This window comes from Arachis hypogaea, chromosome 12, assembly GCF_003086295.3.
Source record: "Arachis hypogaea cultivar Tifrunner chromosome 12, arahy.Tifrunner.gnm2.J5K5, whole genome shotgun sequence".
In the NCBI taxonomy this organism is placed as follows: Eukaryota; Viridiplantae; Streptophyta; class Magnoliopsida; order Fabales; family Fabaceae; genus Arachis; species Arachis hypogaea.
This window is the reverse complement of record NC_092047.1, coordinates 15,601,960-15,613,775: the sequence shown is the minus strand read 5'-3', so window position 1 is coordinate 15,613,775 and position 11,816 is coordinate 15,601,960. Positions and strand designations below refer to the sequence as shown.

General features: G+C 38.5%; 2 long non-coding RNA genes across 2 annotated transcripts; both read right to left on the bottom strand.

The window, feature by feature from the left end:
- Positions 1 to 2,103: 2,103 nt before the first annotated feature.
- Positions 2,104 to 5,140, bottom strand: LOC140176991 (uncharacterized). Its single transcript, XR_011868342.1, has 3 exons — positions 5,028 to 5,140; positions 4,791 to 4,918; positions 2,104 to 2,300 (listed from the first exon to the last, which is right to left on the bottom strand). It is a non-coding gene; the product is annotated as an uncharacterized lncRNA (long non-coding RNA).
- Positions 5,141 to 6,716: 1,576 nt separating this feature from the next.
- On the bottom strand, positions 6,717 to 9,671 carry LOC140176988 (uncharacterized). Its single transcript, XR_011868340.1, has 4 exons — positions 9,509 to 9,671; positions 9,363 to 9,416; positions 9,129 to 9,285; positions 6,717 to 6,997 (listed from the first exon to the last, which is right to left on the bottom strand). It is a non-coding gene; the product is annotated as an uncharacterized lncRNA (long non-coding RNA).
- Between the last annotated feature and the right edge of the window lie 2,145 nt (positions 9,672 to 11,816).

Genomic DNA, 11,816 nt, shown 5'->3' with positions numbered 1-11,816 from the left:
AAAAATTCACAAAATCACATCTAACCATTTTAACACTTCTCAATCAAATGGCTAAAGGACAAACACAATATCATGTCATACATCCTTCCTCATCCCAATTTCCAATAATACCATTTCCAATCAACCATCATTATACGTAATCAATATCATACTCACTATCACGTGATTTCACCCACAAATCAACCTTAATCATTCCCCAAGCATATATCACAACATACATATCTCTAATGCATCATCATACCATCAAGGCACCAATAATCATAATCACATATATGATCACATAATATATCTCAACCGAACAAAACATACCTCGTCTACATAATTTCACCCAAAATTACCAAATTCCACACGTCAACTTCTCAAACCTTATTATTCAATAACCAACCTAATCATTCATATATTTATTATCTGAAATTCATCCAATCACTTGTGCCATCATACAATGCACACATCGACTTACCTTTCTTACCTCTTTCCGGCCTCCGGCCCAAAATTCACGGCCTCCGGCCCAATTTTCACAATTTAAATGCATAAACCACAAATCAATACTCATTATCCAGTACATCAAATTCTCAATACACCAAGCATACAAGGTCACACAATTCTCAACCCAATCATTAATTCACATTACATATCAACTATGTATATTAGCACCAACCATTTACACAATCCAAACTTAATCCTAGGGGCATCTAGCCTAGGAATTCTCATCACAACACACGGTACTTAAATGAAACTTAAACCGTACCTCTTGTAGCCAAACCAATTGAGCCTCTTCTTTGGAATTCTTCACCAACCTTAGCTCCAAGCCTTACCAAAGCTCCTCAAGCAATACCAATCTCCCAATTGTGCACCAACATCACCAAATACACTAACATAACCAATGTCACATACATACATCAACCTAGGGCTCATAAAAATGACAAATCACAAGGGTTTGAGCACTTCTTACCTCAGCCCATATGAAGTAGGGATAGAACCCACTTAGAATCCATATTGGAGTATCCCTAAACACCCAAAATCACAAGATTTCAACACTAACTACCCAAAAACGTGTAACAGTGGGGAATTTCGAAAACTGGGCAGAGATAAATGAAATACTTACCACCAAATAGATAGAATTGTAGAGGATGAGAAGAGCAACGCGTGGCCGCAAACGGCTCGTCAATCGGAGCTCCGTAGCTCAAGTTATGGTGGTTTGAAGATCAAAGAGAGTTAGGTTTTCTCTCTTCTCTTCTCTCTTCTCAAATCAGCGCCCCAACCCTTCTTTTTAGGGTAAAATGAGCTGAAATGCTCATAACTAATGTTTATATATGTTGGGTCTTGGGCCCACTTAGGCCCGGTTCACTTATTTTTGCCCATTGGCCCAATTTTGGGCCAAAACCTTTAAGATTAGCGCTCTAAATCGCACTTTAAATATTTCTACCTTCCCTAATTATAATTCCTCATTTCTTAATCTTATTTACCCATAATCAATTTCCTCAGTTGTAGTACCAGACAGATCTCAGCCGGTACTGCCGGTCAAAATTTCACTGCGCACTTTTACGCAGAAAACTATATTTTCCGACTCGGAAAAATTCACTGAATCCAAATATCATATTTAAATTATCAAATTCCAATTGCCAAATCTTCAAACCATATTCGCTCCTATTTAACTTATTATTTACTAAATTTCGGTTAGACCGGGTATTACATAAAACATTGGTCAATTCCTTAAGAGAGTGAATGAATTTCCGGGTTCGACTCCTGGTTGCGGAAAATATTTTGAATGTTAATCTATTATAAATTTTACTAAATTTAACGTTAAGGCAAAAATTTAACGTTAAGGCATCACACAACAACTAAGTTAATAAATTATTATTTGTAAGCTAAGAACACAACAACTTTAATGTTCGCAGGAGTATAAAACTTTGGTCAATTTGTAACACCCTAACTACCAAAGCTCACGCTTTCGGCTGCGCTACTCTGATAGCTCGGACATTACGACGACACTTATATTATTTAATACTAAAATATGAGCCTATTTAAAACTTTAAACCGCAATACCGCTCCCAAAGATACTCTCGTTCGATAACCTACATCCATAAATACCATTCAACTTACAACAACTCATAAAGAGTACATCCATATATATACATAAATATATATAAATAATATTACAAATATAATCCAATACAATTCCTATCCCTCTTACAGATTATATCAAGATAAAGGCGAGGGTGCAGTAAACCATAACTAAAACAATACAGAGCATCACAACAACAATTAAATAAGCTCTTCGTAACTTCTGCGCCCATATCCTGAAAGGGGAAAAATGTAGGGGGGTGAGAACATCATCCTCGAAAGGGTTCTCAGTAGAGGATTTTGGGAATTACTGTAATAGGATACATAAAATAAACCGTACCAGTGATTAATAACTGTCTTATGCCTCTTTTCAAAAACAACGGTTTACAATAAATAGGAATCTGAAAATCTTTTCTGAAAGAGGAACAGTTCAATTCTCAAAAACTCAAAAGCCTTTCAAAACGATTTATCTATGCTAAACCAAAATAGCCTTTCATATTCTTCCAAACCAGAACACAACCAAAACCAACCATCGGTCCATCTCATTTCAACCACGGCCCTAGGCCCAAACAATCCAACCATCAACCAATCACCACAATCCAACAAAGTCCCAGTAACAAACACAAATAGGAAGATGCAAGCACAAACAAACAGTTATTGCAAGTAGAACAATTAGCAATTAATCACAAAGGCAAACCAAGTATAATATGCACACCCAAACAATGTCACATAGATGCGTATGATGCATGCCTGTCCCTAGTGGCTGATGATATCATCTGTCGGTTATAGAGCCAACCCGACAAGTCCTGGTAGCTAACCATTGGACTGTCCCTCTGTCGCGCATCCCCAACTCGAGTTATACTCATCATAAACTTGATCATAATCATGATCCATATCCATCACCTTCACTGGTGAATATTTACGGGGGCGAGCTCATCCGGGGCTTTCACAGTGCCCGGCCACACTTACGACATAGGGTCAACAGAGTATCAAGTCTCAACCTGGAGCACGTGGTGGCTAGCCACCGCTACTACCCAAGGAAACTCGTATCTCAGATAGTGGAAGTGCAAAATCACAATTATCAATATCTCAGCATATATGCATTCATTCTCAGCCATGGATCAACATCCATCTTAGCCATCCGGCTCACGGTTCAATCCAGAACCAGCCAATATTGATAATCATACACATCCATTCTGGCTCACGGTTCAATCCAGAACCAGCCAATATTCATAAATCATACACGGCCATTCCGGCTCACAATAAAACAGCACTTCCACATTCAAAATCATCAAATTCATGAAATCGGCATTTAAGCCATAAATCATTTTCTCAATTCATTTCACTTTGAAATCAAGTTTCAACTCTTTTCAGCCTTGGCTTTAAAGATCTCATTTCTCAAATTATCTCAGGCTCATAAGCAAATTTTACTCAAGGAAAATTCCCTTTTTTAAAACAAGCCACTCTCGGCTTCCTCTTTCCAAATCTTCCAAAACCATGGAAAGTTAAAGATTCCTTTTGAATCATTCAAAATCACCCATCCAACAATGGGATTTTTGTAACAAAAGTTCCTCGGCAGAGTCTCAAGTCCTTAGGGGAGAAAAGCATAACTCATTTCACCAAATTCATTTAAAATCATTAAAACCTTGGCTTTCCGATTTGAGTAATAAAATAAGATCTAAGCCAAACCGAGTCACGTAATCATTTACTTCTTTCAAGCCGTTTCCTTTACTTAGGAAAACCAACTTCAACCTCCATAATAAATTCTAGAACGTTTCAACTATTCAAAATTGTTTTAGTCTTGCAAGAATTCAGAGTTCAAGAGTACTTAAAGCCTTTCTCCAAAACATTTCAAAATGAAACTTGTCAATAGACATTCAAGTTCTTTCAACGTCATTGAAACTCCTCTAATTGAAACCCTCAAGTCAAATTCAAAGGCATTGCCCTTGTCACATTTAAAACAGCTTTAAAACATAAGTTTCATCTAAATAACTTTTTTTGAAAGAGATACAATGCCTTTCTTAAGAAGCAAGACTAAATCACAATTTCCTCTTTAATAATTCATTCCAAAAGCATGAGTCATCCTTTTCTTGATAATTCAAATAAAATAGTAGAAGTCTTTAACTCATCATTTTTCCAAACAACCTTTCAATAAAGACTCGGATTTTATAGAAATTCCGGCAGCATCTCCCCTAAAACTTGGACTTTGCCACCCGGTTCGGGTCCCAACAAAACCATTCCACAATCCTTTTCCAACAGCCCAAAATCCAAAATCAATTCAAAATCAAACTAAATCCAACAGTCGCCTCATTGGCATATCTCAAAGAAACCGTTTCAAAATCACACCAATATCAACCGAATTAACTCATTTCCAAAGCTTTAAAGAATCAGTTAAGCGATAGGTCATTTATCAAAACCAAATCAATTAAAGCAACCCAGGCTGAATTTCAAGAGTATTCTATCTTTCACATCATCAAAATAATTGACTCAATTCAAACCAATCCTCAACGGATTAAACTCATATTTCAAACCTTTAAAGAATCAACTCCAAAACATTACATTTCACAAAGCCGCACAATAATTCAGCCGAACAAACATCCATAATCATTCGAGTCAATCAAATAATACATAAGGCAAATACAATCACTAAATACACCATATCTCACATCAGTATCCATATGTAATAATTCCAATAATAAACTATAGTTTTCGGAAAGCGCCCCTACCTCAAAACACAAATTCCATAACTCAAACGCGTCACAGAGTCCTTTCCGCCTCGACCCGAAATCAACAATCAAAATCCCGGCTACCAACACCTCAGCTCCAAACCGTTTTCTCAGCAACCACAACGACTCTAATCGCAATATATAATAACCGAGATTAACTCTCATAACAACAAATGCTACAACTCCTCAACGTATAATAGAGCAGTAACTAGAGGGCTTTCAGATCGAAACGCTTACCGAACCGAAGGAACGGCTGAACCGAAACAGCGGCGGTCTCCGAACCGGTTCGGCGGCAGCCCCAGAAGCCATCCTAGGCGGCAACGGTGATCAGACTCAGGCGACTGAAATCAATATACAGTGATTTTAACGTTTCCGAAAACTCAGGTGAAACGAAATCCAATACTTAAAACCTTACCGGCAGGATTCTCCGGTGACGGCAGAAACAGCCAGAGGCTTCGGCGGTGGTCCCAAAAGTCACGGAACCACTCCCGGCTGCCAGGAACATAGAGGCGTAGCTCCCTTCTCCAGCGGCGACACCTGCGGCGGTGGCTGGTGCAGCAGCTCACAACGCAAGTAGCAGCGGCGGCCTGGACCTCTTTCTTCCCTTCGGATCAGATCGGGCGGACCTCCGGCAGTGGCGGCGGTGGACCAGAGCAGCAGGACGAAGGGGATGATGACTACTCAGATAGCAGTGACGGCACACGACAGAGCGCGACGGCAGCGGCGAGTGCCTCCCTGCGCGATGCCGACTCCACGCGCGAAATGCGAAGGGCTGCAGCACAGGCGGTGATAGCGGGGCGCGACGCGACGGTGTGGCGCGGTGCTCTTCTTCCTCCTCGGCCAGACGATGGCGCGATGGCGGTGGTGAAGCCCAGCGCGCGGCGCAGTCTCTTCCCTGTGTTCTCTACTCCGCGACGGCAAGGGCGGCGAGGCGCGGCGGGTTAGACAGCGGTAAAGGCCCGCCCTCCCCTCCTTCTCTCCCTCAGATCGCTCTTTCTTTCTTTCTTTCTTTGTTTCCTTCTTTCTTTCTCTAGGAACAGCGTGTGTGTGTTTAGCATAGGGGCTGCGCAGCTGCTGCTGAGTCTTGGGGGAGAGGGTAGCTGGATTAGGGTTTCGGTGGCTGAGTGTTGCTTTTGGTGAGGTGTGTGTAAATTAGGGTTAGGGGCAAATTAGTAATTTCACTTAAAAATAGGATAATATAGTAATTGAAACCCAATTTAAATCCAACACTAATTATATATAGAAAATACTATTTGCTCACCAATTTCACAAATTATTTTCTATAAAATATCCAAATCAAATAACTAGGAGTAATATAATTAAATCCCTTATTTTCCAAAGTAGCAGTATTAATATTGAAAATATTACTTATTTAATTCAAATCATATAGAAATCCTTATTATTTCACAACTACCAACTTTATACTCTGAATATAGAAAATAATCCAATAATTGTGAAATTGTATAATAATCATAACTTATCTCAAATCCCATAAGTCAAAACTTGCCTTAATTATCCTTAATAAAATAATCTCTGAAATTAAGGCTATAAATAACTATATAATTTGAGACTTGATCATAATAAGACTTTTCAAAAGTTCTGGGTCTTACATCCTACCCACCTTATAAAAATTTTCGCCCTCAAAAATTGATACAAAATGAAAGAAATTCTATATTGTAACACCCTACTATACTTAATCTTATGCTTAAGTCATAAGACTGAGATAGTAAGGTATTACGACCTCTAAAAATAGTAATATATATATATAATAATAGAGAAAAGATACTTAACTAGGAGCCTTGAAAAATGGGTAAAACAAAAATCGCAAAACAAAAAGCGCAACGCTCAGGAAAGGATTACTTGCGTGGTAAGAAACCTAATAGGAACATGATAAAGTTAAGCAAAAGAATAAAGGAAAGCCAAGGAAACAGCATAACTAGCCCCTGACTTAGCCTGCGAAGCTAAGGCTGGCCAGAGGATATATATATACATATGAACATACATAGGTATCCCCAAAATATACCAAAATACCAAAATAAACTCCTATCTCTCCCTCAACCTCTAAGAGGAGCAGCATACACAAGTTACTTGGAGAGTAAGCTAAACAAATATATACATATATACAACCAAAAAAAAACAAAATACACCCAAGGACTACTTCGCTTCCCAAGATCCAGACGTCTAGCGAGGAGCCTCTCGACCTGCATCTGAAAAACAACAATACAATATGGAATGAGAACCGGAGGTTCTCAGCATGGTAAAAGTGCCACGCGCATAAGAAATACGGTCCTGAGAATGCCATAGGCAATCCTAGAACTCCGTTATTCAATTATCCAACTTAAGTACTAAACAGAAGCCATAAACAGGGGTAGGTATTCTAAATCTGCCTAACTTACTCAAGTTCAAGCTTAACCTAACACCAAACCATTTCCTCCATCCTTTCATCATTCAGAAGGCAACAGAAACAAGCAACCAAACAAGTTCACGCACAAGTAATGATCAAATAGTACAAATAGCAAGTATAACAAATAGCGGGTAATATATATCAATTAGGCATACCCAGAAAATGCATAGCAATCAATACAAACAAATGCATATGATGCATGCCTGTCCTATGGCTGATGGGGCCCATCTGTCGGTTATCCAGCCAACCCGACAAGTCCGAAAACCTTAGACTGTCCCCCGTCGCGCATCCCCAAGAGTCTATGCATAGAGTTCACATTCATATTTCATAAAATCACTCAATGGGAGCTATCCATACCCGAGAATTTATACGTGCCCGGTCACCCTTACGACGTAAGGTCAACAGAGTATCGAGATTCAACCTGGAACACGTGATGGCGAGCCACGGTTTTTACCCAGGGAAACTCGTATCTCAGATATCATCATTCATAAGCCATTTCATAATCATAATCATTATTTAATCATTCCTCAAGCCATGGTAGGTTAACTTCTTTTATCAACAACTTCCCTTTCACATTTTTCATCATCATTCCCTTATAATTCATTACGTTTACCCTTTCCGGGTCCTGACCAAACTTTTTATCAAAATCTTCTCATCCTTCTTAATATCGAATACTCTTAAAATCAACTCAACTCTAACATTAAATCAATCACATCACACGAGGATTGAACTTTAACTTCTCGAACTCATGACTATCACTAAGACATCCTTGACACTCTATTTTCTTTTCTGTTTCTAATATAGCAAATGAACTCGGAATTGCACAAACTTTATGTCCAGGCGTTCATATTGAAATAAGCTTTCTAACAAACTAAATATCATAATTTTCTGATTTTTCTAGCCTCAGGAATAAAGGAAAAACCGTGACTTCTCTGCAGTGCATAAAACCAGAAAAACAGCAGCAGCATGTGATATTCAAAATTCAATATAAAATTCAAGTTAAATCCAATGACTTTGAAAATTAATGTAGTTAAACTTTACTTATCCAGGTTTCTTTCTCAATTGGTTCTGAGTCAATACCATTTTTAATGAAAAAGTTACATTACCTGGAAGTTAAGTAAAAATGAGACAAAATCTGTTTTAAAAACCAACAAGCTTAGTACCTTTCAATTGGAATAACTTTTATTACAAAATTCCAATTAAGCTAAATTTTGTTTTGAGAACCCCTAGCTCATCCAAAAACAAGTGTGTCTTGGTTGCAACCCAATTTTTATTTAATTCTAAGAGTTACAAGCATTGGAAGTTGATGCATAGCTTGCTGAAATCTGTTTCTTTTCAGTTTTGACCACCAATATTCAAAATTCACAGCTCCCAATCCTCAACTCTTAAAATTCTGAAATTTTAGAGAAATAAAGCAAGTTAATCAAATTTTATAACAAAATTGGTTTCGCTCCAAAACTCAACTCGTAGAAGTCGCAGCAAGACAAATAAGTTGCTGCCCTGTTTGATCTTTTCTGCTGCTGGACAGATTTAACAACCTAACTTTAAAAATTTGCCATAAATTGTATATTTAACAAAAAGGTCCCAAATTTTCCAGTTTAGTTCCTTATATTTCCAAGTTTATCCCAAACTTGGTCTCATGCAATTCCGATCATTACATAATTAGTTACAGTATATACAATACCACCACAACACAACTCTACATCCTTATTAACAAACACCAATTCTAATCCATCATAAATAAATATAAGAGCACACCATTAATAACTTTCACACCTCATAATTATAATATATAAATTCACTAACAAATCTATTCTAACAATATTACAAGGCTAATCATTAAATACAACAAACAATCCAACTTATTCTATGGTTCCTCTAACCTAAGTTTTCACAACACCGTAAATATTAAACGTGCGAAACTTAAACCATACCTTGGCCGATCACTTAATTCACCCAAGGCAGCCTCTCAACACAAAATCACAGCCCCTCCAAGCTCAATCAAACAGCCCCAAAGTAAGCCTTGTCACCAACAAAGCTCCAAGTAATCCAAATTCAAGTCCAATGCATAAACACCCTCTTAAACTACACCTAATACACATATATATGTTCCAATTCAGTTTTCTATTACCAAAAACAAGATTGAGCTAGGGTTAGGGTATTCTTACCATACCCATATGCTCAATAGCTTGAGCCCACAAGTTCCGGAAGCTAACTTGAACCTAGAACATAGAAATTGGACAAGATTCACCATAGGTTTCCAAGTTTACCAAAGAAAGAGGGATAGGAATTCTGAACTTAATAGGAGGCTTACCAGTGAAATTGTTCAGATAGAAAGGTAGAGCTCGACGCGCTGAGCGCGTGGCCGCGAACGGTGCGGCGATCGGAGCCCGGACGGAAGAGTTATGGTGGATCAAAGGAGGTTAAGGGTTTGGGGCTCTTCTTCCTCCCCAAATCTGTTTTGCTGCGTTGCATGCAAATGGGGGAAGAAGGAGCTGCTGTCTTCTTTAAGTGTTTGGGTCCGGTTGGACCCACGGGCTCGGTTCGGGGCCTGGTTCAACCGGTTCGGTCCTTCCGGTCCGATTTTGGGCCAAATTTTTCGAAAGTGATATCAAAATTCTCGTTTTGCCGAGCTCTATCCTATTTTGATATTAGTTTTGCATATTTAATTTTCCTATCGAAAATTCAATTTATTGACTAATTATATACCGATTTTAGCGGGATTTACATCCTACCCACCTAATTAGGAATTTTGTCCTCAAAATTCAGAGTGCGTTACCTGAATGGAGGTGTGGGTAGTCCTTCCGCATCTCTATCTCAAGCTCCTAGGTATATTCTTCAATACCAGCCCAACACCAAGCTACTTTCACTAAGAAAGTCTCTTTTCCGTGTAAACGCTTAATGCTGGTATCATCAATTCTAACGAGAGTTATTGGAAACGTCAGATCTTCTCTCACTTGAATTAATTCCGGCTTTAGGACATGACTAGGATCAAAATTGTATTTACGAAGCTGCGATACATGAAACACGTCATGCAGGTTCGAACAATGTGGTAGTAAAGCGATCCTATACGCCACTTGTCCGATGTGATAGGCATTTAGCTTTTTAGTGTTTGATTGATTATCCGATTCTAGTTCATTGAAGTGATCTTCAGAAATAGGTATCCCCTTCCTTCCAACTTGAGAAGTCTTCTTCTTAGATCCTCCTAACTCTTTTGTCGGCTTTCATAGTGAGAATTCTAACTTAGATTTGCGTAACTCTTCCTCTGTTGTTTCGGCTGTCAAATTCAGGAACTAAGACGTTTGATATTCCAGTTTTCGGTTAATTCAAAGGTGTTTAGCATACTGTGAAGTCTCACCTTCTCCCTGATGTATAGTCTCTTTGATATCCCCAATAAGTGGTTTACTCCGATGGGCAAAACGGGCCTGGTCGCTTGATCCACAGTTCCCTAATAGTATCACCTTTTGTTCTAGTCTTCGGTAACCTATTATGAAATCAATGGCTATTCCCTTTTATCTTTACTGTAGAACCTTCAACGGTTGTGGCATTTCGAACAGTTTCTGGTGGTCTTTCATTTCTTTCTCATACGTCAAACTTGTAATCACATAGATTTCCACCTCGTTCTTCATTTCTGTCTGCTCAAAATATCTTCTTTGATTCGTGGTAGGTTTTAGAAATCTCAAGGTAACTTCAAAAATTTTCTCCTGTAAGCTTCGAACAACAGTTTCTTATTTCAACTTCCGACCTCAACACATAACCCTCTCTTGGTGTCTTCTGGATTCAACCGGTTTCAGTACTCTTAGTAGCCCCTTATCACCGTTATTGCACTCCTTTAAGTCTTTGACTTTACAATCTCTATTTCGACATTAAACATATAAATCTTTTCTTAGTTCCCTTTCGTTTGCCAGACTTCGACATCCTCGGTAGGTCTTTATCGTCCCCTCACGCTTCCTGCATTTTGTCTTTGCTATGTTTTAAAACCGCAATAGATTTAGTTTGACTCCTTTAGCTATATCCTTAATATTCAATTTAAAGTTCCAACTTATCTAGCTTTCCTTTCTCCGAAATTTATATCCAAGCATTTCTCCAGAAACTTCTTACTCAGGGCATCCGTTACCACTTCACGATGTTGTATTTACACGTATCCTAAACCCTTCTGGTAATGTATCGCACTAATTCCGAGTTGTTAAATAAGTTCGGGTATTCTAATTACTGGATTTGGGGTTAATCCTTCTCTTGGAGTTTGAAAGCTCTCTTCATATTCGGGTATCTATGTAACCGGTGTATTTCTAGCGCATTAAACTAATCATAGGCTTTGTGGTCGACAAGAATTTAAAACTCCAAAACTCTTTTTGACGGTGCACGCTTACCTGCTTCATCTTCCGTATCCAAAAGTCATGCTTTTAAGGAATCAACATCTCCACAGCCACAACTATATTTTATACCTGATACTAATATAGGCTCGAGTTGATTTTCAAAAGGACATTAAGCTCGAAAAATGAATGAGCAATACAAACGGTGTTCGTAATGAGTCAAAAAGGAAATTTTGTACACGGTTGTTCAGGATTATACCGAAATGATGGAATACACAAGGAGAGGAACCTAGGTGCATCTCAAGAAAA